Below are 26,181 nucleotides of genomic sequence, written 5' to 3' on the forward strand. Positions count from 1 at the left end.
ACATGGATTCTAGTTTCTCTACATCCTAGTCAGCACTTACTATTTCCTGGGTGGTGTTTGAAAATAACCATCCTAATGGGTGTGAAATGATTTTTCATTATGGTAATTTTCCCAATGATTAGTGATTTTTGAACATCTCTTCATGTGCATATTCACAATTTGTATATCTCCGTTTCCATGTTTTAAGTTGTTACCCAGTTTTGATTCAGCATGTTTTGTTTTGTTTTGCTTTGCTTTGTTATAGGAGTTCTTTACATATTCTGGATATTAGTACCTTATCAGATAAGTGATTAGAGATATATTCTGTATTCTGTGGGTTGCCTTTTCACGTTCTTGATAATGTCTTTTGATGCATAGAAAAATTTCAAATTTTGATGTAGTTCAGTGTATCCATCTTTTATTTTCTTTTGCTGTTGGTGCTTTTGGTGTCATTTCCCAGAAGTTGCTGCCAAATCTAATGTTATTGAAGCTTTCCTGTCTTCGTTTGCTTCCAAGTCTTCTGTAGTTTTAAGCTCTTGGTTTAGTTCTTGGATCCATTTTTAGTTGACTTTTGTATATGGTGTAAGATAAAGGTTCAACTTTATTTTCTTACATCTGTTAATCTCGTTTTCTTAGCACCATTTGTTGAAAAGACTGTTCTTTTTCCATTGAATAGTTTTGGCACCTTTTTCAAAAATTATTTGGCCATATATGCAGGGGTTTATCTGGTCTCTCTCTTCATCTATACAGTTTTCTCTCAGTATCTGTGGGGGATTGACTAGGACTTCCAATGCTATGTTGAATAGAAGTGGCAACAGCAGGTATCCTTGTCTTGCTCTTGATGTTAGAGAAAAAGCTTTTAGTGTTTCACCATTGAGTATGATGTTAGCTGTGGGATGTTCTAGCTGGCCTTCATTATGCTGTATTTTTCTTCTTTTCCTAGTTTGTAGAGTGTTTTATGAAAAAATGAATTTTGCCACATGCTTTATCTACAGCAATTGAGATGATCATAAGAGTTTTTCCCCCTTCATTCTGTGAATGTATTGTATTTATTGACTTTTGTGTGTTGAACCATCCTTGCATTCCAGCAATAAATCTCAGTTATGGTATATAATTTTTTTTAAAATTTCTCTTTTTAAGAGACAGGATCTCACTATTTTGCCCAGGCAGTAGTCCTATGACTATTCACAGGCAGAGTCATGGTAATAATGGTAATAATGCTGCTGCGAACATCAGTGTATGAATATCCTTTTATACACCCCTGGCCTCAAATGATCCTCCTGCCACAGACTTCCATTTAGCAGGGACTACAGATTTGTACCTCTGCACCTGGCTTTAATTGCATTCAACTAAAAAAGGTGCCAAAACTAAAAAATTATTTTGTGATGCCTTTCATCATTTGTTTGCCTTTCTTACAAATACCCTGGTTTAATTTTGCTTTTCTTTTCCTCCTTTTTTTGTTTTTTGTTTTTTGAGACAGGGTCTCACTCTGTCACCCATACTGGAGTGCAGTGACACAGTCACAGCTCATTGTAGCCTGGACCTCGCGGGCCCAAGCAAGCCTCCTATTTCAGCCTCCCAAGTTGTTGGGTCCACAGGTGTGTGCCACCATGCCTGCCTAATTTTTAAAAATTTTTTTGAAGATGGAGTGTCCCTATGTTGCCAGACTGGTCTCAAACTAGCCTCAAGTGATCTTCCTACCTCGGCCTCCCAAAATGTTGGGATTCCAGGCAAGAGCCACCGCACCTGGCCTAACTTTGCTTGGAATTGTGTACAGTTTTGTAGACTAATTTAGGAAGTGTGAATATCTTTTCATTACTGAGTCTGCACTTCAAATAACATGTAATATCCATCCAGCTATTCATGTTTGATTTTTTAAATGATCTGCAGTGGATATGATTTTCTTCATATAAGTGCTGTGTTTGTTAGGCTTATTCTTAGACACTGTGTATTTTGACACTTAGATGTATATTGATATATGCCTGAATCATTAGTACATCTCTTTTACTCATTTGTTTCTTCAGACACAACTTCTGGAATAAAAATAATGTGATCTTTCTTTTCCCTGTATATATTTTTAGCTCATGTAATAGCTTGGTAGCTTTTTTCATTCATAGGCTTAATAAAGTTACAGTAGACCTTAATATATATGAAAAGTGTTGTAAAGAAAAAGTGAAATAATGTTACTAGCTTCTTAAACCTTGCCTAAAGTTTTAATAAACTGTTCAAGATGTTATTTCCTTATCATGTCTTTTGTTTTATCATTATAATCAGTGAAAATATAATATTTATTTTACAGAGTTTCACTTTTAGATTAAGGGTGTACCAGTTTATCTTCAAGTGAAACTACAGCAAAACATTTCTCATTCAAAATACAGATGAAAAAAACATTTTAGTGATGATTATTTACGATACAAAGCAAGTATATATTAGAATCCTTTACATTTTATTTTTTATTTTATTTCTTTTTTTGGAGACAGAGTCTTGCTCTGTCATCCAGGCTGAAGTGCAGTGGTGCGATCTTGGCTCACTGCAGCCTCCGCCTCCTGGGTTCAAGTGAATCTTCGTCTCAGCCTCCTGAGTAGCTGGGATTACACGCACACGCCACCACACCCGGCTAATTTTTGTATTTTTTGTAGAGAAGGGGTTTTGCCGGGTTGGCCAGGCTGGTCTCGAACTCCTGACTTCAGGTGATTCTCCCACCTCTGCCTCCAAAGTGCTGAGATTACAGGCGTGAGCCACCACGCCCGACCTCCGGAAGTATCATAAATACTACTTTTTCAAAATGCTGTATCTATTCAGTACAATCACAATGTGTTTAGCATGATACATATGTAGACTTTCTTTAGAGTTCTTTTGATTCTCTGCAATAGACTTCAAATAATTTTTCACCTCTGTCAAGTTTTAGAGAAATGCTTTATTTCTGTTTCCCTAGAACTCTAGCAAGGGTTAAAATTTGTAGAACAGCAAACCGATTTTCTCTTATGTATTTCCTTCCAAGTTCTAATGTTTTTAAACATTGGTAGGGTTGAGGAAATAACAGATCAGAATGTATCCACTTCAAACAACAAATGGTTGTACTCTCTGAATTCTTGGCTCTTGGCTGAGGTACTTGCGAAATTTTAAAATGTATTGAGGCCGGGTGTGGTGGCTCACACCTGTAATTCCAGCATTTTGAGAGGCCGAGGCGGGTGATCACTTGAGGTCAGGAGTTCGAGACCAGCCTGGCCAACATGATGAAACCTCACCTCTACTAAAAATACAAAAATTAGCTGGGCATGATGGCGTGAACCTGTAATCCCAGCTACTTGAGAGGCTGAGGCAGGAGAATCCCATGAACCCGGAAGGTGGAGTTTGCAGTGAGGGGAGATTGTATCGCTATACTCCAGCCTGGGTGACAGAGCAAGACTCCGTCTAAAATAAAATAAAATAAAGTAAAATAAAAGTATTGGGAAAATGTTTAGTTTTACTCAATTCAGTAATGCACAAAGGATGAAAAGAAGACAGGTACTTTAGGTATTTATTGTCTATTGTGTCTGTTTTTACATAGTACAGAAAAGCAGTAACCTAGGTTTTCACAGTACTTTATTAGACTTTGTTTCAAGGAAATTTTTTCTTTCTCTCTCTCTTTTTTTTTTGGAGACAGTCTTGCTCTGTCACCCAGGCTGGAGTGCAGTGGCATGGTTTTGGCTCACTGCAGCCTTCGCCTCCTGGGTTCAAGCGATTCTCCTGCCTCAGTCTCCCAAGTAGCTGGGATTACAGGTGTGCACCACCATACCCAGCTGATTTTTGTGTTTTTAGTAGAGATGGGGTTCACTTTCTACCTTCCCCCATGGTTGACATACTGCAGTTAGATGGACAATACACTTATACTGCCGATTCTTTTTAGTTGCTATATTGATGCCACAGAACCATAGAAAATAAGATTTGATCACTTCAGGTTATAAACTGTTACCTTTATTATTTCTGTCCTTCTAAATGATTTGGAATATTATGATTCATATTAGGGTACCCAGCGGATGTGAAGGGAAATGTATGAGCTTAGTGAAATTTGACTGCTCTCTTAATTGTTCTTTGGGAAATGAAAGAGGTCTAGAATATGTTGAAGTTTATTACAGACAAAAATAAAAATGAAGGGGAATCTAAATGCATTACCAGTTTATACCTTTTAATATTATAGTTTTTTTCTTCCTCTGTTCCAAAGTTTTCCGGATACTGTAGCCTGCTTTTTACTCTGGTGATAAAGAGGAGGTGTCTGACAAGCTTTGTAAAAATAATGTGGGAACATGGAGAAGAACTGAATTGAGGTCAGGGAAGCTATAAACCTTTGAGTGCTTTTGTGATGTGCTATGCTCTATGGGAGGCTGTGTATGAGTTCAAGCTTGAGAAACTTGATAAAAATATGACTATTAACACTTACTGTTCCTTTCTGTTGTTAAAGAGTCTCTTGAGAAGATGAATTTTTATTTAAATGCTGTTTTTTTTGGTTATAAAATGCTTACAGATATTTTATCCTTAGAGTTACACCTATCCGTCACAAATAACCTGAAACATAAATATAATAACAAGTATGTCGCAAAGGTAGGAAATTCCTGGTTATAAAATGCTTACAGATGTTTTGTCCTTAGAGTTATACCTATCCCTCACAAATAACCTGAAACATAAATATAATAACAAGTATGTCACAAAGATGGAAAATTCCTGGTGATTCCAGAGAAATTTTCATCTCTAGTTTGTAAGGAAAAGAGTCTCTATCTTTGGTTCCTTTGGCCTGTAAAGTGCTTGGTATTATACAGATTGTCCCCAGATTCTTGACTCCTATTATGACTTGAACCTGCTCTAGAAAGGCTTTTGCCCCCATTACTCCAAGGAAACTGCAGTGACCAAGGTTGCAGATTGCCTCCTCTTTTTAAAATCAAGCATCGTTTCCCAGTCTTCATTTTACTGGGCCTATCAGCAGCATTTCATATGGTTAATCACCTTCTTTTCCTTCAAGTACTTTATTTTGCATCCTAGGACATTATGCTCATTTGGTTTTTCTTGTATATGTCTTTCTTGCCTCTCCTTGGAAGGTTTTCCTCATATCTACAATCCTTTAAGGGCCAATTTCTTGGATGTCTTTTCTATCTACGCTCTTGTTCTTGGTCACATCTATTCCTGTAACCTTTAATACCATCTATATGCTGGAGACTTCTAGATCTGTGTCCTCATTTGGATCTCTCCCCTAAATCTCAGACTCTTATTGAAACAGCCTATTCATTGTGTCTATTTGGGTGTCTAATTGGCATCTCAGACTTAATATGTCTACAGCTGAGCTCCTGATACTAACCTGCTCTGCTTTGAGTCTTCATCATCCAGTAAATAGCAACTCCATCTTTCTAGTTTAGGTCCCTTGCAGTCGTCCTGGACTCCTTTCTCTCACATCCCATATCCAAACTGTCAGGAAAGTCTTATTGGTTTTATCTATAAAATATATTCAGATCCTAGGCGGGTGGCTCATGCCTGTAATCTTAGCACTCTGGGAGGGCAAGGCGAGTAGATTGCTTGAGTCTAGGAGTTCAAGGGCAACATGGTGAAACCCTGTCTCTACTAAAAATACAAAAAATTAGCTGGGCGTGGTGGCACACGCTTGTAGACCCAGCTACTTGGGAGGCTGAGGTGGGAGAATCACCTGAGCCTGGGAGGTTGAGGCTGCAGTGAACCCAGATCACACCACTGCACTCCAGCCTAGGTAACCAGAGTGAGACTCTGTCTTTAAAAAAAAAAAAAAAAAAAATTCAGATCCCAACACATGTCATTTTTCTGTTATCATTATACTAGTTCAAACTTCCATTATCTTTTGCCTAGATTTTCCTCTTAAGAATCTCTTGAGTCTATTTCTAGTAGCCACTTAACTAGTTACTTGTAACTAGATATCTAACTGCCTCCTAACTGGTTCTTACCCATAAAAGTCTATAATGCCTGTAGCAGGCAGTCAGATTATGTTACTTTTATGGTCAGATGCCTCCAAAGGCTTCTAAACTGATTAAGAATAAAAGATGAAGGCCTGATAATGGCCCGGGAGACTCTACATGATATCCTGCTTTTTAGTCATTCCACATTGACATTATCTTCTATTACCCTCTTACGTGGCCCTTTTGCTGTTTGTTGAACTTGCCAGGTCTGGTCTGCCCTTATGGCCTTTGCACTTGTTTCTCTGTCTAGAATTTTTTTCCCCAAAGACATCCACGTGACTCCATCACTTCTTTCAGGTAAGTGTGTTCAAATGTTAACATGTTTGCTTGTTTTGGTCTTCTTTGAAGACTACCTTATCTAAAATTGACCTCTTCCCTCCTCCATCAACATTTTCTATCATCTATCACCAAATATCACTCTATTTGCTCTATTTCTTTTTTAAAATAAAAATCATCTAAAGACTGGTTCTTGTTCTGTCACCCAGGTTGGAGTACAATGACTTGATCATAGCTTACTGCAATCTCAAATTCCTGGGCTCAGGTGATCCTCCCAAGTAGCTGGGACTACAGATGTGTACCACCACACCCAACTAATTAAAAAAAAATTTTTTTTTGTAGAGACTGGGTGTCACTGTGCTGCCCAGGCTGGTCTTGAACTCCTGGACTCAAGCGATCCGTTCACCTCAGCTTCCCAAGGTGATGGGATTGCAGGTGGGAGCCACTGCATCTGGCTTTTTTTTCTTATTTCCATCATACTAAACATTGTACTTCTTTTTCTACATTAGAATTAAGTTGCTCCATTAAGTGGACTTTTGTCAGCTTTGATAAACTGTATTCCCAGCATTGAGAACATTGCTTAGTAGATAGTAGGTATTCACAAAAAAATTAGCCAGGGGTGATGGTGGGCTCCTTTAATCCCAGCTTCTCAGGAGGCTGAGGCAGGAGAATCACTTGAACTCCGGAGGCGGAGGTTGCAGTGAGTTGAGATCGCGCTTTTGCACTCCAGCCTGGGCAATAAGAGTGAAACCCTGTCTCAAAAAAAAAAAAAAAGATAGTAGGTGTTCAGTAATTGTTTGTTTAATCAAGTAGAAATGTCTGCCGGATATAGTGGTTCATGCTTGTAATCCCAGCACTTTGGGAGGCCAAGGTGGGTGGATCACTTGAGGTCAGGAGTTCAAGACCAGCCTGGCCAACATGGTGAAACCCAGTCTCTACTAAAAATACAAAAATATATGGGTGTGGTGGTGCGCGCCTGTAATCCTAGCTACTTGGGAGGCTGAGGCAGGAGAATCACTTGAACCCGGGAGGCAGACGTTACAGTGACTCGAGATTGTACCACTGCACTCCAGCCTAGGTGACAGAGTGAGACTCCATCTCAAAATAAATAAACAAACAAATAAATAAATAAATAAATAGAAATGTCCTAGAATTTTTTGAAATTTATCTTTAATTCTTTGAGATGCATTACTTTTGTTGTGAAAAAATCCTAGTAAAGCCAATAAAATAAAGCTCTGTAATATGCATATATGAAATCAGAAAACTCTCCACTTACTGTTATGAATTGACTCTCAGTAATTGTTTTGAATGTGTAAATATCAAGTATTGATTATGTATGTGGTCAGTGTTGTAGGCTAACATAGCATTTGAGAAGTAAACCCATTCTCAAGAAATTTCTACTTCTAGTGGAGAGAGGTGATGAATGCATTCAACAGTTGATTCATACCACTATATACAGTTGTGGTATATTTAGGAACATGTTTGTTATTTGTTCCCAGTTCCTGGCACAGAGCTTCTGATACCCTTGGAATTTCCCGAGTGATAGGGGTGATAGGAGTGTCATTTGTTCTCTGAGGCAACCCTTGGTGGGCTTCTAGATAACTTCAGGATATGAACTGATCACCAGAAAGACCAGATCTTGATTAGAAGCTTGGAACACTCTCATCTCCATGCCCTCACCTCTGGGGAGGGGAGAGTGACTGGAGATAGAGTAAATTACCAGTGGCATATGTAACCAAACCTCTATAAAAGGTTTGCATATGTAACCAGACCTTTATAAAAACCTGTCAAAAGGCTGGGAGCAGTGGCTCATGCCTGTAATCCCAGCACTCTGAGGGACCAAGATGGGTGGGTGCCTTTGAGCTTAGGAGTTTGAGACCAGCCTGGGCAACATGGCAAAACCCTTTTTCTACAACCAATACAAAAATTAGCAGGGTGTGGTGGCTCACACCTGTAGTCCCAACTACTTGGGAGGCTAAGGCTGGAGAATTGCTTGACCCAGGAAGTGGAGGTTACAGTGAGCCAAGATGGTGCCACTGCACTCCAGTGTGGGTGACAGAGTGAGACTCTGTGTCAAAAGAAGAAAAAAGCAAAACAGAAAATATCCCCAAAACCCTGTAAATGATGGGCTTTGGAGAGCTGAGAAGGCGACACCCTGAGAGAGGGTATGGAAGCTGGAAGCTCCTTGGAAGTTCCTTTACTTCCTACCTCACCCCATGCTTTTCTTCTACTTCGTGGTTCTTGGGTTGTATCCTTTATAATAATCTAGTAAGCAAATGCTTTTCCTCAGTTCTGTGAGTGATTGCACCAAATTACCAAACCTGAGGAGGGGGCCTGGGAGCCCCCAGTTATTGCTGGTCAATTGATCAATCAGAGGATTGGGGAACCCCATGCTTATGACTGGTGTATGAAGTAATGGCAATCTTGTTGAGTCTTAAATCTGTGTAGTCTGATGCTAACTCTGGGTCATTAGTGTCAGAATTGAATTCTAGGGCGCCTAGTTGTTATCAGAGAATCGGAGAAATGGTATTGGAAAAGATATCGTGTATTTGGTGTTAGGAGGAAAAAAAAACTCCTGAATAATTAAGGATTGGATTATGTAGTAATAAGTGCTTTAGATATTAAGAGAAGGAACATTATGAAAATGTGGCATTGTTACACTTTCTATGACAGGAAGGCTTAGTGGAAAAGCTGGATTATATAAAGGTTGGGTAAGAGTTGTGTTTGATGAAGAGACTACATTCCAGAGAAGAGAATAATGTGAATATTTGCTTGGAGGCAAGAAATGTATGGCATGGAAATAGAAACACTTGTCACATTTTTATGCCATGTTTAAAACTTTCTCTTCATTTTCTGGTTGGTTACATTTTGAATTGTAATGCATTTATTTTATGCACATTAAATACATAACATTCTGCTGCATTGCTAGAAGTTACAGATGATATAATGACCTAAGTCTCTTTTTAGAAGTTTTTAAGTTTAATTGCTCTTTGGAGTCAAATCCAAAACAATAAATATGAATACACATACCTTCTTTATATATATTCAACATTGTCTTAATATATTTTGTGTGTGCGTGTAATATACTTCAAACTGCATTGTAAGTTCTCTGGTATCCTAGGTTTTTTTTTTTTTTTTTTTTTTTTGAGACGGAGTCTCGCTCTGTTGCCCAGGCTGGAGTGCAGTGGCCAGATCTCAGCTCGCTGAAAGCTCTGCCTCCCGGGTTCACGCCATTCTCCTGCCTCAGCCTCCCGAGTAGCTGGGACTACAGGCGCCTGCCACCTCGCTCGGCTAGTTTTTTGTATTTTTTAGTAGAGATGGGGTTTCACCGTGTTAGCCATATGGTCTCAATCTCCTGACCTGGTGATCCGCCCGTCTCGGCCTCCCAAAGTGCCTAGGTTTATTAAAAGTAACTGATATCAAATTGATACATACCCAGGTTTAAAAATTGTTGGCATTTTTTCTCCCTGGCAATCTAGGACATGCTACTTCTGGGCTTGTTCACTACACTCTTTACCCTGTAATGGCAAAACTCAAATCTTGATTAGATCAATCTTCCTGAATCTTTGGACAGTATTTTTGGTTGCTTGTCTATACATCATTTTACCAGGTCTAATTTTCTTGCTGAAGATCTCACCAGTTACCTCAACCAGTCATCAGTATGTACTACATTTAACACCTTAGATGTATAGTCCACATAACAGTGCTTAACAAGTAACAGGTGCTATATAAATATTCTTGAACATTTGGGTGTCTGGTGGATGTTACTTACTTGGGTCTTCCATGCTTCAAGAACACCTAACGCTGTTAACATTGAGAAGAGGATTGAGAGGAGCATGATACAAAGGTATTTATTAAGGTGATTATAATAGCCGTAGAGTAACTGAGGCCAGAGAACTGAAAGTGATTGAATAATGAGAATAAAAACAAAGGAAGAGAGTTGAGTGTGGCAGTACAAAGAGATCAAAGTCAGGGTTTTTTTCACTCCTACCATGTATTGGAGTTAACCCTTAAAGTAAGTCAGCAGCTGGTTATGATGTGATTTTGTTGAAAATTGGGTGATGCTTGGAAAAGGAAAACTGAGAAGAAGGTGTTAAGTTGAGGAATTCAAAATGAGATAATCATGAGAAGGACTTAGGATCTAACGTGGGAGGAAGGGAGGGATGGTTGTTATTAGTTCCCATTAATATAGTACTTGCTGTGTGCTACATATTGTCTTAATCTATGTGTTAACTTACTTCGTCCCCATGGAAACTTTGTAAGTTCCTTACCACTATTATTTTCATTTTATAGATCTGGAAACTGAGGAATAAAGAGGCTAGAAGAATTTCTCCAGCTCATGCATATTATAACTGATAACTAGCATTTGAAACCAGGTCCTATGATTCCAGAGTCCACTTTCTTTTGTGTTTTACTGGGTCCCGGTAATAGAATCCAAGGACACCTTTAGGAGTTACAGAATTAAGTGACTGTCAAGATTCAGTCTAAACCATGTAAAAAAGAGGGAGTCTTCTAAATCAATGGATTAAAGAGAGCTTTTAGTTCTTTTGTATATACAAGACTGTTTTACACACAACCTTTTTCTGTTTGTCCTTTTTCCTCCAATCCCTTTGCCTTTACACCTACTCTGTGCCTGGTTAATTCCTACTGTCCTTTTAAGGCACAATTCTTCCAGAAAGTTTTCCCCGACCTCAAGTACTTTTCCTCCTACTTGTTTGTGTTAGTGACTTCATTGTAGGTTGTCTTCATAACTGTAACTTGTATGATTTAACCTTTCTGAACCATGGCTTTTTTTTTATCTGTAAGATAGGTATTATTTTACCTAAAAGGGTTGTTATATGAATTCAGTGAAATTGTATGAAGCAGTTACCACAGTGCCCTTTTATGTTTCTTTTACTAAACCCTGATTGTGCACACTTAGTGTTAGGGAGACTTCAGTAGATACACAGAAATAAAGGTCAGTAACCTCAAGGCTCAGTTTTCAAGGAAGATATTTTTGAATTAAAATAATCCAGCAACAATCTGGTGGTTCTCTTCTTTTTAAGAGTCAGTGGTCTCCTGGGGTTCTAAGAGGTAGATCATAGAAACTTTTTGTAAAGGCTGCCATTGTTTGGTGGATGCTCAGAGAATGTGTTTGAATTTTGTTGATTAGAAACTTCTGAAGGAAAAACAATGTAATTAGAATCATTTGAGGTATTATAAAGGCGATGTGAATGCTTGGATGTTTATTGAAATTGCAGAATTTTATTATTGGTTTGAGTAATACTTCCTTAATCAGCACTTGCTTGCATGCGTGCTCGCTCGCTCTCTCTCTATATATATATTTTAATTTTTTAAAATTTTTTCTTTTGAGACAGGGTCTTGCTTTTGTCACCCAAGCTGGAGTGCAGTGGTGCGATCTCAGCTCACTGCAACCTCCATCTCCCAGGTTCAAGTGATTCTCCTGCCTCAGCCTCCTGAGTAGCTGGGATTACAGGCGCCCACCACCATGCTCAGCTAATTTTTGTATTTTTAGTAGAGATGGGGTTTCACTATGTTGGCCAGGCTGGTCTCAAACTCTTGACCTCAGGTGATCTGCCCACCTTGGCCTCCCAAAGTGGGCAATAGATATTGAAAAAAAATCCATCGGTAATTCTGGTTAGTTTTCTGTAACGTGCCTATGTTTCTCAGTGTTTTTGTACTGTCTGTAGATTAAGGTTGCTTTCGTATCTCACTCTCACCTTAGGCATCATTGTATGTCATTCCCTTGCTACATATGCACTTTTCTGTTACTGGTAGGTATCATCATCCTTGATAGGGAAATCATTTCCTAGTTAACTTTGTTATGTCAAATTACTTTTAAAAAAATAAACTATAGACTAGAAGGACTGCAGTGTATATGTCAGTGAATTGATTTCATGGCATATAAGTGACTTTTTTATGACCTACATGTTCTTTATATGTGATATAATTAGAGAATTTTATGGTCTGATTTGTCAATTATTTACCTAAATAAAATAATTTGAGGTGACTTTTGTTAAGGGTAACTATGAATAAGATTGACAAAATAGAAATAAGACCTTAAAAAACATCCACGTAAACTGAGGTGATTCAGTAGAAATCTCCTCAACTTAAATTTGTGAACAAATGATAAGTGTTTAATTCTGAAATTTATTACTTGTGTGGAGTTGGTAAGAGTCAGGGATATATTTAGTAAATAATGAAATAAATAAATTTTTAAGAGATTGTTTTTCCTGGCTCTGAGTTAAAAAAGAACGCATATTTCTTTAAGTAGTATCAAATGTTGTAATTAATAGTGATGTTTATAATGGTTTTGTGGTTTGTGTGTAGGTTCTTCATATGGCTTTTAAAAGATAATAATTCTCAGTGAAAGCCACGGACAGAACATTACACAATAACTTACTTTTGTTTCTACGAGAAGAAAGCTACTGAGGTCTAAAAATACAGCTTTATAAAATGATAGAATTTTGAGTATGTACTAATGGGCATTAATACTTTATCCTGTGGTATTTGAAGACCGCTTTCACCCAAGCATCTTCAAATATCAGTGTTTAGTCTTTGACAGGTGTTGGATAGCATTTAAAGATGGAAGTATGAGGGGGCAATCCTAGATGTAAAATCCATTCAGCAAATACTTATTGCATGCCTTGTACATATCAGGCACTGGGAATACAGTAGTGAACAAAGTGGACCAAATTGCTGCTCTTATGGAAATCAGTTTATAGAAGGAGAGACAAAAGATAAGAAGATAAGTGAGTATGATGAATGGTATGTAAGATAGAGATAAGTGCCAGGAAGGAAAATGAAAGCATGAATTTTGAGGGGATGGAGGTGACATTTTAGACAGGATAGCCAGAGAATGCCTCTCCAAGAAGGTGACTTTTGAGTGAAGACTTGAGGAAAACAAGGAAGCTAGTCACGTAGATGTCTGGAGTAAGTATTCCAGGCCTAAGGAAGAGCAAGTACACAGCCCCTGAGATTGGGAATAAGCCTAGCATATTTGAGGAGCAGCGAATGTGGTATGGTGAGAGAGGAGTGAAAAGTGGGAGAGGAGAAGGAAAAGATCAGAAGGGGAACAGGATGGCAGGGGATAGTTTGTGAAGGACCTTATAGACCATTGTAAGATTAAGCTTTCATTCTGGATGAGATGGGAAGGCATGAACGAGGTGGTTTTAAAAGGATCCCTCTACTTTCTTTGTTGATAGTAGACTCTTGGGGTATGTGGTGAGGCAGAAGTAGGGAGAGCAGTTAGGAGGCAATTGTAATGATTCTGTGGTAGCATTAGATCATGGTGATAGCAGTGGTAGAGGTAATGAAAAATGCTCAGATTCATATTTATTTCCAACACAGAATTGATAAGAGTGGGTTGCTGAATTGCATCTGATGTGAGAGACAGGGTTAAAGATGGGTTCTAAGGTTTTGGCTCCTGCAAAACATAGAGTTACCATTTTTTTTTTTTTTCAGATGAGAATTAACTGGAGGAGCAGACCTTTTGGAGAGTGGTGGTGATAGTGGTAATAATACTGGCGATTAGGAATCTGTCTTTTAGATATGTCAAGTTTGAGATGCTTATTTAGACAGGCAGTTACTTAAAGTATCATGTTTGCTAGTTCAAGGGAGAGGTCTAGGCTGGAGAATCTGGGAGTAGTCAGTATATAAATGGCATTTAAAGCTATCAGACTGAATGAGTTGATGTAGAGAGTGAATATAGAACATATCTAAGTGTTAAACCCTGGAGCAGTTTTTAAAGATTAGGTAGATGAGAAAGGGACAGGGAGGTATGAAGTCCAGAAGTGATGTTCAGAAAGCTTAGTGGAGTAAGTGTTTCGAAGAGGAGGGATTACCGGTTGTGTCAAATGCTGCTTAGTGTGAAGTAAGATTAAGGCTGAGAATCTACAATTCAGTTTTAGCTAATGAGTCATCGGTAACCTTGATCAGCAGTTTCAGTGTAATAGTGGGAACAAAAGCCTGATAAAGTGAGTTTAATAGAGAATTGGAGGTAGTAGATTGGAGACAGATTGTAGACAAGGCATTTGGGAAAAAGAGAAATGGAGCAGAGCTTTAGGAGGAAGATGAGATTTTGTAAAATGGAATATAATATACCATATTTGTATGTTGATGAAAACAATTCAGAGATAGGATTAAGTTGATGATGCAATTAAGGAGGAATTACTAGAACCCTGTCTTTGGGTAGTAACAGAGTTGGCCTTAGATAGTGCCATAAACGTACTCCCTAGTAACAGAAGAGAAGGAAGATATACTGTATTTGGGAATCGCTGTAGGTAGCTAGGTAGTGAGAGAGAGGTGAGAACTTGTGGAAATCTGATTGCTTCTGCTTTTTAGTGAAAAAGCAGCTGATAGGATTTGAGAAGAGAAGTTATGAAATTGTCATCTAGGGGAGTAGAGATTGAATGAAATAAGGAAATTATGTACAACAAAGGCTGACTTGACATTGGTCATGATTTTTTAACTGACATTGTTAATCTTTGATGAATTCATTATTCATTTCCCTACAGTCACTCATCTCCAGCTGTGTTCAGCTGATTGATTACAGAAACAAAGTAGGTGCAGAGTTGGATTTAATGATGATTGGGGTTTGGCTGGAAAACTAAGATGCATTCAGAGATGGGCAAATGAATTATTCTAATAATAGACCTAGGATTTTACATTTGGTGAGCAAAAAAGTGAGAAAATGAGGGATGAGTAACAATGAAACAGTGTTGAGATCAATGTATCTTAGGTCCAGGGGAACTTGAATGTGAAATGGAAAAATAGGAGTTGGTGGCTTGAGAGAAAGATGCTTGAAATCGAGATTTTTGAGGGATTGCTGTTTGGGGCCATGATAAGGGTCTAAGATAGGATTTCTTATGTCTGAAAGGATAGTCCATAGGTTTACATTGCCTGAGTAAAGTTAAAGATCCTCTGGCCTAGACTATGCCATGGTAAGTCAGTGGTTGAGATAAGGTTGAGGACAAAATCATTAAAGAAGAGGAAATCAAAAAAATGAGAAATTGAATAATTAAAACAGTCATCACTGTGGATACTGAAATCACCAGAAATGATTATTGGACAGAAACTAGTACAGAAATAATATTGAATGGCGTGATGAATAACTTGTTAGGATATGCATGAGTGTGGTGAATGACTGGTTGAGGGTAGTAGGTTTGTACAGTCTGCTGTTCGTATTTAAAGGTACTGATTTTTAGAGATGAGAGAAGTCTGAAATCATGGTAGAGGAAACGGCCACACCACTATACAAGAGAACTAGTAAGTAGCTTCAGAGGAGATATTAAGAGTGATTTTATCTTGGGGAATTTAAGAGCTGGAGTCATTGTTTACCTCACTGTGGCACTGTGAAACTGTTATGTGAACATAAGGTACTTGAAGAATTGTTATTCCTCATGTATTCAACTGAATATTTATGGTTAGCTTACAGAAATTTGCAGTTGTGAAGAAGAACAGAAAGTTGTGTTGAATTCAGCTACTACTTAAACAGGCATTTTTAATACTCTTTAACACCTCCTCCCTCCTCATATAATCTCAAGGCCTGTGATTACATATTGCATATTGAAGTCACTTCTTTTTTCTCTTTCATAGATATTAATGCCTTCCAACGCACTGTCGTTGATAGAATATAAAACTATAAGGTAAAAATATCTCAGGGTTTTGCCTTTGAATATAGAATCTAACCTTTCCACCATATTTGGTATTTATTTAGCGAGAGTACTCAAGTATTTGCCACACTCTTTTTTAGTTTGTTTGTTTGAGACAGTCTTGCTCTGTTGGCCAGGCTGGAGTGCAGTGGTGCGATCTTGGCTCACTGCAATCTCCGCCTCTTAGGTTCAAGCAGTTCTCATATCTCAGCCTCCTGAGTAACTGGGATTATAGGTGCATGCCACCATGCCAGCTAATTTTTGTATTTTTAGTAGAGATGGTGTTTTACCATGTTGGCCAGACTGGTCTTGAGCTCCAGACCTCAAGCAATCCACGCGCCTCATCCTCCCAAAGTGCTGGGATTACAGGTGTGAGCCACTGCGCCTGGCATTGCCACACTCTTCAGTCATTTTCAGCTTGAATTCAGGAGTCACCATGCAGGACACTGTGAACCTGTAGAATATTCTAAAACTTAGAAATAAATATTAATCCTCAGAAATTAGAAATTTCTTTTCCAAGTTTTTCATTTTCCATTTCTTGCACTATTTGTTGTTACAATCTGTGTTTACTATAATCTTTCCAAATTAAATATTAATTTTGTCTCTGTTCTACTTATTTGATTTATTCAGTCATTCCCTCCCACTTTGCAATTATTCAGCCTATTAAAAGTACAACTGTTTCTTTTCTGGAAAAAATAAGCCAAAGCTAGAAATTGTTCAAGTAGGAGATTTTGTTTGTGAAATGAACGTGAACCTCACTAAAATAGCAATGTGTTACATACTGGACTGGCATGTACACAGAAAACAGCAAATTGATCTGTAAGGCACTGTTGTAGTTAAGGAGTGCAAGTTACAATCTCAGCTGAATGATAAAAGGTAATTTATATGAGAAGATTACAGGTCAGGAAATGATTTATTCCAAATGCAAATACTTGAGTGCATTGTTCAATAGAGACAAAACATTTCTGTGTAGGCTATTTCACAGATATGTGAGATTTTAATTGGTGTTCTAAAGATACACTATTGGTATGAGGAAGTGTTGTGAGGAGGGCATTTTAGAGCAGATTTTAGTCTAGGGCAATTTTTTTGTCCGTTACAAATCCTTCTGAGTCTTTCAGTGCCCTGTAAATTATGAAGTTAATCACTCCAACTGTTGGGAACAGGAACTATTCCAAATTCAGGTGAACTTAAAGAATTTTAATGTCTGATTCTTTGTTGTTTCATCCACCTTTGTGTAGCTTCTTAAAATAAGCACATAGGCTGGGTCGAATTTTTTTTTTTTTTTTAAATAGATGGGCTCTGACTTTGTTGCCCAGGCTGGTCTTGAACTCCTGGGCTCAAATGATCCTTCTCGCCTTGGCCTTCCAAAGTGCTAGAGATACTGGCATGATCCTCCATGTCTGGCCCAGGTTGGTCAATCTTTATCTCATTGCTTACAGAGAACCTCCTCTGGAAATCTTCCTCTCTGGGTAGCTTATTCCTCTCTGGTATTGTGTCCTGAGAACTCCAGAGTCTTAACCTCCCTGGACTTCTTTCTAGCCTTATGTCCTTGACTTTACAAAGGCTCCTGAATCCCATGTGATTTCCCCCTTCTTTGCAGGATAGTTTGGAAACTCTTCAGTCAGTTAAACTGGTGTGATCAGAAAGCTTACATAATATGTCTCCCATAACCTAGTCCATTGCCCTTTGTTAACATATGTTGCATCTTAAAAATTGTTTCATCTATTTTTTCCAGGTTTTTTGTTGTTTCAGGCAGAAACATAAATGCCAACTCTGCTAATTCATCTCACTGAAAACAGAAGTCTGCTTATGAAATTTTAGATTTTTGTTATTAAAATTTAAATAAAATGTACGTATCGGGTACCCAATAGATGTTAGCCCCAAAGCTGCAAAATACTGGCTTGTGGAAGTGTTTTGTTGATTTATATGACAATTTAAATTGGGGGACATTAAACATAAAAACTGGATTTGGGATTTCTTTTGATAAGTTTATACTGTAATATTTTGTTTGCATTTCAGCATTTAGCTGGAGCTGAAAAGATTCCTAGTTTAGTCAGAGCATACCCTCTCTAAATTGTTACCTTAATTTTCCCTTTTTCTTGGGAACTCAATTTATATTGTATGGGCCAGGTACAGTGGCCCATAATTATCATACCCATAATCCCAGCACTTTGGGAGACTGAGGTGGGAGGATTGCTTGAGGCCAGGAGTCCAAGACCAGCATGGGTAACATAGTGGGCCCCTATCTGTACAAAAAATAATTGTGGTGGTACATGCGTGTAGTATTAGCTACTAGAGAGGCTGAGGTGGGAGGATCACTTGAGTGCCAAAAGTCGAGACTGCAGTGAGCCATGATTGCACCTTGCACTCCAGCCTAAGCATCAAAGCAAGACCCTGTCTCAAAAAAAAAAAAAAAGCATATTGTTTCTTACCCAGTAGAGTTTGAATTTGAAATTTGTCATTGAGAAGATACGAATATTATCATCATGGTTTGTGAATGATAATTGAATTATTAGTTATTCCTGATGTTACAGTTAAGCCATTGCTGCTGTTTTTTAAATTCTTGATACCTAAATAAATAAATAAATCCCTTAGGCCGGGCATGTTGGCACAAACGTGTAATCCCAGCACTTTGGGAGGCCAAGGCAGGCGAATCACCTGAGGTTGAGAGTTCGAAACCAGCCTGACCAACATGAAGAAACACCATTTCTACTAATAATACAAAATTAGCTGGGCATGGTGGCGCTTGCCTGTAATCCCAGCTATTCGGGAGGCTGAGGCAGGAGAATCGCTTGAACCACAGTGGGAGCGACAGAGGTCGCGGTGAGCCAAGATCGCGACATTGCACTCCAGCCTGGGCAACAAGAGCAAAACTCCATCTCAATAATAATAATAATAATAATAATAATAATAAAATACATAAATTCCTTGTTTGAGATCCGTGTATATAGGAAAACAGATTATATTTATTGTGTTTATAACCTATGGTAGGTTGACAGTGAAGAGAAGAGCTCAGGACAGTTAATGAAAGCATCACCTTTTCTTAGATCTCTTATGTAAGGAAAGCATTCAGTTAGTCTTAGAATTGTCATAAAAGTTAATTTAAGGAATATTCATAGCATTGTGGTCGTCGTCTTAGGTATTCCGTCTGTGGATTTCTGTTTTTAGGTGTAATCTAAAAGTTCTGTAAAATAAACATCAACAATGTTGTACGCTTCTTATGGCTGTTCTAGGTCTCTGTGTTTTTATTATGAACTTGTATCTGATCTTTTCAAGTTTTTGTCTCATGGTATTTTTTCCTCAATGCCAATTAACAGTGGTTAAACAAAATAGATAAGGTTTTCCTTCTAAGTCCAGAAGTAGACATTCCAGAGTTGATGTGATCATTTAAGGATGCCAGGGCTGTTGAAGACTGGGCTGTTGTTCTCTTGGTCTTTTCCTCATGGTCAGTTACAATATAGCTCATACTGTTGTTGTCTTCCTTAGTTCAGCTCCAGGCAGGAAGGAGGAGGAAGCAGAAAAGGGCAAGAAGGCTCATGTTGTTAGGCACACAATGGGTAGGTTCAGTCACTTGGTGGGTGACAAGTCCAGTGACCACAACCAAGTAGGATTTAACAGGGAGATTTTATTACTTGCACCAAGTAAGGAGTACACTAGGGATAGTCCCAAAGACAGTGCTTCCCCAAAGGTGAACACCTGGGCTAGTTAGCTGAGTCATTGTATTAGAGGTGGAATAAAGGCAGTGCAGGCACATTTATCATGCTTTTACATACATCAGATGTATAGAAAATGGCATATAAGCTACTTCCTGGGTGGGGATTTTAGTATGGTAGTGAGGAGAGTTTGCCAAAAGTTAATCTCCAATTTAGGCAAACTCTGTACCCAACCACTGGGCCAAGCTTCTTTCCTGAACTTCTTGAAACAACAAGAACTCAAGGTGCAACAGTTACAAAAAGTTACAACAGTTTCTTTTTCTTTTTCTTTTCAGAGGGAGTCTCGCTCTGTCGCCAGGCTGGAGTGCAGTGGTGCGTGTGATCTTGGCTCACTGCAACCCCTGCCTCCTGGGTTCAAGCGATTCTCCTGCCTCAGTCTCCCGATTAACTGGGACTACAGGCATGCACCACCATGTCCAGCTAATTTTTGTACTTTTAGTAGAGATGGGGTTTCACCTTGTTGGCCAGGATGATCTCCATCTCTGGACCTCGTGATCCGCCTGCCTCGGCCTCCCAAAGTGCTGGGATTATAGGCGTGCACCACTGCGCCTGGCCACAAGTGTGGGTACTTTTTCACAGTGAATACCCAAAAACCTGGGGACCCTGAGTTACAACATCACTTTAGTTTGCCCCTAGTCAAGGAGCTTTCTAAAACTCACCCCAAGTCATCTCAAATATTACATCTTATTTACCAGAATTATGTCATATTATGGTTTGTCTTCCAGAACCTTAAAAATTTTAGGATAGTCCATTATTGCCCCTAGCAAAATCAGTGTTCTTTTGGTAAGAAAGCAGGAGTAGATGGATACTGTATTTACAACTTGAAATCCCTACCTCAGAAACCACCATACGTTAGGAGCCTTCTGTTATACCCATAGGTTGACCTCCTCATTTTCCCTGTATCCCTTCTGAAAGCATAAACTACCATATGTCATTCGTATATATTTTGGTACATTAATCTTATTTTTTTTCCTTTAGCTTTTATTTTCTTAACTTCCTCAGTAATTAAGTTGGTCTTTTTGAATGAGATGATTGTTGTCCCCTTCAGATGTTTTGAAGGCAGGAAAAGTGATTAATGTTTGTAAGTCAATATATGTTATAATATTTTATTGTTCATACTCTGTCATTTCTTCCTTTCACAAGCCAGTAGATATACTTGGTTATAAAGTCTATAATTCCTGAATTTGTTGGCTTTTCATCACCATCTGCACTGGTTTTTTTGTTATCTAATATAGGTGTTAAGCTATTGTCACTTTTTTTAAAAAATAGTTTTGCCAGGGTCAGTGGATCACATCTATACTCCTAACACTTTGGGAAGCAAGGTGGGAGGATCGCATGAACCCAGGAGTTCGTCTTCACCAAACGAAACAAAACAAAACAAAAATTAGCCAGTATGGTGTTGCACACCTTGTAGTCCCAGCTACTTGGGAAGCTGAGGTGGGAGGATCTCATGAGCCCAGGAATTCCAGGATGCAGTGACCTGTGATCATGCCACTGCTGTCCAGTGAGTGAGCTCTTGTCTCTAAAATAAATAAATTACATAGTTTGAGATATAATTTACATAGCATAACATTCAACCTTATAAAATTCATTGATTTATAATATACCACAGAGTTGTGCAACCATGACCACTATCTAATTTTAGAATACCCCCAAAGGAAACGCACTATCCATTAGCAGTCACTTCTTTTCCTCCTCCTGCCACTTCCAGCCCCTTGGCAGCCACTTATCTACTCTCTGTCTCTGTGGAAATGTCTGTTGTGAACATTCCTTATAAATGAAATCATATAATCTGTGCCCTTTTACATCTAGCTTTCTTTCACTTAATATAATGCTCTCAAGATTTATTAATGTTGTAGCTTGTTGTTGAAGACAACTTCCTTATCAGATAATGATTTGCAATACTTTCTTCTATTCTGTAGCTTGTCTTTTCACTCTTGATTTTGACGAAGCCCAATTTATATTTTCTTTTGTTGCTTGTGCTTTTGGTGTCACATCTAAGAAACCGTTGCCCAACTCAATGTCACAAAGATATTCTTCTGTGTTTTCTTCTAGGAGTTTGGTAGTTTTGGGTCTTACATATTGGTCTCTGATTTGTTTTGAATTAGTTTTGTATATGGTGTGAAGTAATTTCCCAACTTTATTTTTTTGTATATGGAAACCCAGTTGTCCCAGTACTATTTAAGAGACTCTTCTTTCCCCCATTGAGTTGTCTTGGAACCATACCAACTTTTTTTAAAAAGTGACTTTAGAAATAGTTGTACATAAATAACCATGATTTTTTATTCTTAATATTGAATCTGGGTATTTAGAAATGGGATAGAGTTTTTAGTCCTTAGATAAGAGCTTACTTCCCTGGTTATAATGACTAGGATAGCAAGTAGCTCGCAGTAGGAACTCCGAATAGGTTTGTTGAGTATATATGGACGGTCTCTTGAGACGAAGTTGAGTGGGTGAATTTAAATGCTGTTGGAGCATTCAGTTAGAGATACTAAAATCATAAACATCCTTAATTGTAGTAATATAGTGCTATAATAGGCATAGTGATGAAAGAGTCTTTTTTTTGCTTTGGGATTTTTACTTTGTGCTAAGTATTCATACTTGTTTGAGATGCCAAGGTGCTGCTTTCTCAACTGGCAAATGTTTTAGAATAAGAAAGACCTTTGCTCACAACATTTTCCTTGCAGGCTACTTTAAATTTTGCCTTGAATCTGAAAGCCTATGTAACATTGTATCAACTCTTTTTATGCCTCTGTGTTGGTCATTAATGCTGTTTACCAAATAGTTTTTGTTCTCATCCTTCATGTTAGGGGCGGTGACTAATTCTGGCCAATAAGTGAGTTGTGAGAAAAACAGATGTATGAAAGAAAATTGTGCATCCTAATATTGCTGTAGTATTTAAGTTCCAGTATGAGATCTTCAGAGCTGTCTTTTTTTTTTTTCCTTCCGTCCTTGGATCCTGAGGCAACATTTTGAGATGATACTCCCCCTGAGTTAAAAAAGACCTGTCAGACTGGGCTCGGTAACTCACACCTGTAATCCCAGCCGTTTGGGAGGCTGACGTGGGTGAATCACCTGAGGTCAGGAGTTCGAGACCAGTCTGACCAACATGAAGAAACCCTGTCTCTACTAAAAATACAAAATTAGCCAGGCGTGGTGGTGCGTGCCTGTAATCCCAGCTACTTGGGAGGTTGAGGCAGGAGAATCGCTTGAACCCAGGAGGCAGAGGTTGCAGTGAGCCGAGATTGTGCCATTACACTCCAGCCTGGGTAACAAGAGTGAAACTCTGTCCCCCACCCCCCACAAAAAAAAGACCTGTCAATAAGCAATGGACAGCCTAAAGAAGGAAATTTTATTTTAAGCCACAGAGATTTTATGGTTCTTTGTGTAGCTGCATAACCTGGCTTACCTTGACTAAGTATTTTTTCTTGTTAGATTCTGAGACTTAAATAAAAGTATTATAATAGTATAGATATTTCAGAAGTACTTAGATAAAAGTCAGAGATAAGGGAAATATAAGATACATGGTATTCAACAATTAGCATTTTTGAGTTTTAGTTTCTTGCCCTTATTGTTTCCTCCCTTTTTTTCATTGTTCTTAATTTTCTTGTATGTTTTGTTTCCATAGTCTTAGCTGGTGAGGTAATCATGATCAATGGTAACTTGAACTGAAGAATGGTTTTATTCCGGTACGTGTTTCTGTTTAGAGTCACTGAAAAGTTTCTCATGTATTCCAAAGTTCAGCTTCTGTGCAAATTTAGTTCCTACTACATCAAGAAAGGAATTTTAAGGATCAGAACTATAGAAACATTCAGTTGATGTCTTTGACCTGTTGAACACTGTTCTGACATTTCAGGTAGTGAATGTTTTGTAATGAGTGAGTCTTTTGTAATCTTTGCGAAATAATTTGTAAAATTTAGTTAATTGATCTTCTATCAATATTAATGCAAGTTAACTTAGAGAAAAATGTTCTTTACTGGCACTGTGTAATTGAAATCAGAGTTACAAAGAATATTCTTAGTACATAAACTAAGTATATACATTTACAAAGGAGAATTTCATTTTAAAAAAGTAATTGGTATAATTCCTTTACTGTGAAAAGAAAAATGTTTTCCTGTTTTTAAGGTGACTTGTTTTTTTAGTCCTGTCCTCTCATATGAATTCCTTCATTAAATCTATGTTGTTTGGTAAAGTAATTGATCAGCTGTCTTAATAAATAAATAAATAAATAAATAAATATATGTACTTTTAGGGCTGGAAGTTGATTTTTAATGATAAAGTACAGTGGAGAGGAGGGCAGAGGGGGCTAAGCCAAACTGTCCGGGATGCTGTGGTGGTGGTGGGCTGGCTATACAAACTGCTGCTGCTGCTGCTTCTAGGTGGCTGCCTTGCTGGTGAGGTCCTTGCCTTCTCTGTTGCTACCAGTGCCATCTCCTTTGCCTGCTCCTTGGTTTCCTTGGCTGTCTCAACAAGTGTTTTAGAAGGGGCCTCGCGTTGCATCTTCGTCAAGATACATTCAAAACCCTTCATAGTCTTGGTCACGTTGCTTTTGAACCGGGCAAGACCAAATTCCTGGACATCTCTGGTAACACCAAATAAGCTAGAGGAGACCCAGGCTTCCCTCCAGATTTTGGTTCAGCCACTGTTGGTCAGAGTTCACACAGTGCATACATCGTTTCTCCACCACCATCAGCCGGGTATGGTTGATGTTCCAGGTGAAGGTGGTCATGGTCTGATTCTGTGGGTCCACATAGAGTCCTTCAGGATGTACACCAAGTGAACAACATTGACAGGAAACAGTTGCTTGGCCCAGTGGGGCGTCCTGTTGGTCTTGGTCAGGAGTCGCTGGGACAGCAGTTTCTGGTCAGCGGTCACTGCCTGGTGTACTGTGTCTTCTGTCAACACATGTTTGCTATAGGGGTTCGGGTACTGCTGCCAGAAGTTGGCTAACACTTGGTCCCAGGAACTCTGGAGCACGCTCTGGCCCAGGAAATACTTGACCATTGTCCCGGCCAGAGTGGTCTCAGCACCTGTGTAGCATCAGGGGTGTGGAGCCTGGGAGACACGTGGGGGCCGGAGCTTGGTAAACAACTGCCACCAGGCTCGTAGCTCAAGTCACCACTGCACCGTGCCCAGATATCTGCCGCCGCCACCGCAATGAGTTGTCCGCTGTCTTAATATATCTTAAAGACTTGTGTATAGCAGATGCTGTTATAAGTGTGGCCGGCATTACTTACATACAGAAACCACATTATAAACCATGATACTTATTTTTAACGAGGATGTCTTAAAGTTATTTTTGAATCTGTGTACTTTTAAAGGAAATAATAGAAGCAAAGGGAATATTAAAACATCTGATTGGTAGTTTTATACTTGATGATAAAGTGTATTTTTAACTTTGCTAAATCAGTAATGGAGGTGAAGCCAAGTACCTTACTAATTTTCTGTCTTTTTCTCTTTTGGAGAAAATATTATCGTATACTAGATACCGAGAGTAAGACTTGTAAAACTAGTGATGAAAAGGAAAAAAAACACCAACAAACTTTATACAACTTTTTCATTTTCTTTCTTGTGAAATGAGATTTTCGTAAGGATAGTAAGTAACCTGTGGCTAAGATATGCATTGGGGATGACTTCATTGTCTTTTGTTTGTCTGTTTGTTTGTTTTGATATGGAGTCTCCAGGCTGGAGTGCGATGGCGTGATCTTGGCTCACTGCAACCCCACCTCCTGGGTTCAAGCCATTCTCCTGCCTCAGCCTCCCATGTAGCTGAGATTACAGGTGTACACCACCACACATGGTTAATTTTTGTATTTTTAGTAGAACCAGGGTTTTCACCATGTTGGCCAGGCTGGTCTCGAACTATCAACCTCAGGTGATCCAGCCACCTCGGCCTCCCAAAGTGCTGGGATTACGGTGTGAGCCACTACGCCCAGCCCCTTCTCTTTATATACATATTGTTTTTATAATAAATGGTCTCTGTCTGCTCTATGATCTCAAAATATGTTTCATTGTATATTTATCTTTAAATTTTATCACCTTGTATTTGTGATCTTTTAAAAAGTGATATGGGACTGTATTAGTTTGCTAGGGTTGCCATAGCAGAATATCATAGACAGGTAGCTTAAAAGCAGAAATTAATTTTCTCACAGTTCTGGAGGCCACAAATTCAAGATCACGGTGCCATCAGGGTTGGTTTCTAGTGTTGGCTCTCTTCCTGGGTTGCAGAAGGCTGCTTTCTTGCCATGTCCTCACATGGCCTTCTCTATGTGTGACAGGGTAAAAGAAGCAAAGAGGAAGTGAAACTCTGATATTTCTTCCTCTTATAGGGATACCAGTCTTAATCAGATTTCACTTCAGGGTCTCACCCATATGACCTCATTTATTCTTAATTATCTCCTTAAAGGTCCTATCTCCAAATATAGTCAGTCACATCAGGGGTTAGGACTTCAATATATGAATTGGGGGAAAGGAGCACAGCAGTTCATAATAATAATAGAAAAAGTGCACAAAGTACAAATGTGCAACTCAGTCATTATGAAGAACACCTGTGTAACTATCCCCTAGATCAAGAACTAGAACATTGCCAACACTCCAGAACCTCCA

The 26,181-nt window shown here is 38.6% G+C and overlaps 1 protein-coding gene and 1 pseudogene across 2 annotated transcripts in view; one reads left to right on the top strand and one right to left on the bottom strand.

Moving 5' to 3' along the window:
* JMJD1C (jumonji domain containing 1C) overlaps nucleotides 1-26,181 on the top strand; it is a 364,249-nt gene that overhangs the window by 69,528 nt on the left and 268,540 nt on the right. The gene's annotated exons all lie outside the window — the stretch shown is intronic.
* Nucleotides 23,759-25,686, bottom strand: LOC140712403 (PRELI domain-containing protein 1, mitochondrial pseudogene; annotated as a pseudogene).

Source organism: Chlorocebus sabaeus, chromosome 9 (genome assembly GCF_047675955.1).
Source record: "Chlorocebus sabaeus isolate Y175 chromosome 9, mChlSab1.0.hap1, whole genome shotgun sequence".
Classification (NCBI taxonomy): domain Eukaryota; kingdom Metazoa; phylum Chordata; class Mammalia; order Primates; family Cercopithecidae; genus Chlorocebus; species Chlorocebus sabaeus.